This window comes from Coccinella septempunctata, chromosome 6 (assembly GCF_907165205.1).
Source record: "Coccinella septempunctata chromosome 6, icCocSept1.1, whole genome shotgun sequence".
Taxonomy (NCBI): domain Eukaryota; kingdom Metazoa; phylum Arthropoda; class Insecta; order Coleoptera; family Coccinellidae; genus Coccinella; species Coccinella septempunctata.
In genome coordinates this window covers 13,940,186-13,943,788 of record NC_058194.1, presented here as the reverse complement: position 1 = coordinate 13,943,788, position 3,603 = coordinate 13,940,186, and positions in this window count along the sequence as shown.

Here is a 3,603-nt window from a genome sequence, read left to right as displayed (position 1 = left end):
GTTCTACCAAGCTACCTTCGTCCGAAAAGCGTGTTTCGCTTAAAACAACTATTGCAATGGATGTTCGTTGCAGTTCCTTATCGATTAGGGCAGTACGCCTCTCTGGTCGGTCGGCCTTGGGGTTGTCTAGCAAGGTTCTGACGTTCCATGCTGCAAAAGCTATGTGCTTTTCATTGGTGTTTGTTCGATGATTCACTCGCTCAGGCACCCTCCCCCGGAGATCCGAATGGGAGGGTATTTTACCTCCGGATACGAATTTTGTCCTGTTCGACTGATCCATCTTTTTGTAGGAGCTGCGTTAGAAGGTGTTCAAAAGCTGCACTGGTAACGCTGTCAGTGCAACTTTGGTTGCGGCTACGACTAGATTATCTTGTGGCACAGGTAACCTGAGACGACAAGGTCTGAGACGTAACTTGAGCAACGCAGAGAGCCATTTCCTGCTCAAGCCAATGTTTAGGCTACGTAATTGTGGGAAACAGAGTTATACCGCTCATGTTCGGTCGCCAGAGCCTCGTTCGTAAGAACAGGGTGCACCGCGAGTAGGTGAGGTTGGCATTTGAGAGGAGAGGCTATAAAACGCATCCTTCCCCCTTACACCCCCACGCATATCTATTCATCAATGAATTAACTAAAGATAATACACTAGAAAGATGGAAACGAAGCTACTAAAGCGATGTGAGCGCTATCTGTGTTTCAAATGTGGGAGTGGCCACCAAAATAGCGTAACAGTGACATGGTACATAAATGACAAAGGCGATTCATAATTTTCAGATATCGCACATCTGAGTGAAGTGTCAGTTATTATTATAAATCGCCTTTATCGTGTATGTGCCATGTCAGTGCTACGCTACTTTGGTGGGCGCTTCCACTAAGACCACCGAGACTGGTTGAAATATTAATTCGAAAGCCATTTGCAGAAATATGATTTGAATGTTTTGATTCTCGTACCGCTTTTTTTAATCATCCTTACAGCACATGTTATAAATTTTTTCCTGGATTCAGAACCTATCAAGATAATTTTTTCAATGAAATCAAGAAACAAGGAGCCGAACAAAATACATGACTTCACAGTCCGAAAAAGTTGTCAGAAATTGCAAGAAAACAAATACTATTTCTTCGTGCCTTCAGTGGGTTCGACAGTAAGTCAGCCTTTTTCAGGCGGAAAAAAATTAAGTTCAGAAAGACATCTGAAAGAAGCCCACAACATTCTTTCAATTTTAATTGGGTTACTAAGGCCGGACCACAGTATCTGCCAACAAGTACCAACAAAAATAGACTGAAAAACTGTCGGCTGCATTTGCGAAGACCCTCTTCAAAGCCAACTTCATCCTGGCAAGCTTGCCACCCACAGAAACAGCTGCAGAAAAGTACTACATACGGCCATACTTGCAGGTTGATCACCTATTTTCATTTCGTTCTAGATTCGATATTAAAACATATTGGATCATATGATTAGCATGAGCATGACATAGATGGATACTTAGATAGATAGATATTTATTGATGTTTTACATAATACAATGTTTACACAAGTCAGTTGTAACAAAAGCGAGATAACTTAAACACAGACATCATAAAAACACTCAATATCATATGGTTCCAAGTCCACCGATAACCTCCTTATTGCACATTCAAAAACTTTCACAACCAAAGATCTCATTTCTACGGAAAGCACCAATGACAGTTCATTTACCATTATTGATTCTTTGAAGGTACAGATATGTAAATTCCCCAGAAAAAATGGTCTCAATCCAAACAACATTGACCTGCTTTCAGTCTCATAATATCTACTCAACAACATCTTCTGTGCCTACAGTAGGGGTTTGTTCACTAGCATTCTCCTACAAGAAAGCTGCCATAAAATGCTCAGCGAAATGTTTATATTGTAGGAACCATACCTGCTTCAAATATGTCCTCGAAGACCAAGAGGTTCTATATTCTGAAGTAGTTATTTGTGCAACCAGTTGGCTTCGCTCGTTGAGCAGAAATACGAAAAACGCGAAATACGAAAAAGTCTATCTCAACGTGTTTCACACAATATTTTTTCAAATTTTGGATATGTTGCTATGAATTCAAATTAAAAGTATCAAAAACGTCTTTGAAAGCTTCTCTCGGAGATTTCGTTAAAATCGTCTAGTGACAATTTTTCACTCCGTTATTATGAAAACAAGTATCGTTTCATCATCAGTTGCGAAATACTTGTTGACTTTTCGTAACTGGTTGCGAAAAGTAAAACGTTTCAAAACGTCAGTGAGTTTCGGCTGAATCAGTTGGACGATTTGAATAATTTTGATGCAGAGGTTGTTTCACCTTTTACAGAAGAAGTGAGCAAAATATTTTGTCAGATGCTCCCTTCTTGGTGAAAATTGTAAGAAACACAAAGTCTGAGGTTTTTTGGTCACCAAAAGTTTAGCCCTAGCAGAAAATTATCGCACTCTTCACTTTATCCATATTTGTGATGTCTTCCGTCGTTTGAAACCATTTTCCGTTTGCTAGCAATGTTTAGCAACCAACACTCTGATTAGCATGGGCTAAAATGGGTTTCAACTACGCCGTGTAGTAAAAACATTATCAGGGGAAAGCTCATAGTGTCACGCAGGCGCAGTTTAAATGTGAGGTCGCCATACTTAGTGCTTTTTCCCGAGTAGCCTTTCAAGATGTTATCGACCGCGGGAAACGTAAATTCTATCAAATGCATGTCGTTTTTTCAGTACCGAAGAGCGCGATATCAGGTCTGTTATGCATTAGGTACACCCATTTCCGTCACCACAGCGAATACCCAGTAGAGTCTGTAGCGTGCATTTTGTAGGAGAGTTTTTGGGACATATATAAGTGACATACACTGCGCCAAAAAATTAACGCATATTATGGAAATCTCAAATATATTCTACAACTGAAGGTGTTCTCAATGATAATTATTTTTATCAGAATTATGCATGCATATGTTATCCACTTTCAACGGTTTTCTTCAATACAGATGTTTTTTTCCCAGCAAGAATAAAAAAAGATGATATTATCAGATTTTGAATGTATTAGCTCCATTCTAAAATCAGTAGTTCTCGATCAATTCTAGTGATCAATAGTTTTTCTTTCTCTTGATTTTCTACACTCGATCGCTATGCAACGCGAAACACGCAATTTGACCCAAGAGGAATGTGCCCAAGCGGTAGTTTTGCGAGAAGAAGGGTGGACATACACAAGAGTTGCAGGAAGGTTTGGAATTTCCCATACAAGTGTGTCCAGAATGTTGCAGCGATTCAGGGAGACAGGTATGAATGTCCGAAGACCAGGACAGGGTAGACCACGGGTAACAACTGGCATTCAAGAACGTTACTTGAGAGTTTTTTCGTTGAGACAACGGTATGCAACCGCTCGCCTCCTTCAAATTCAGCTTGAGCAAACTCATGAGGTTCAACACTCAGACAATAAGAAATCGCCTCAGAGAATATGATTAAAGGCCTCGTGTCGCGGCAAGAGGCCCAGCTCTTACCCCAGGCCATCGGAGGCCGCGTTTTGATTTTGCGAGAGAGCATATCCATTGGGAAGAGGCCGATTGGGAAAGGGTTCTCTTCACAGATGAGTCTAGATTCTGCCTCTACCATTG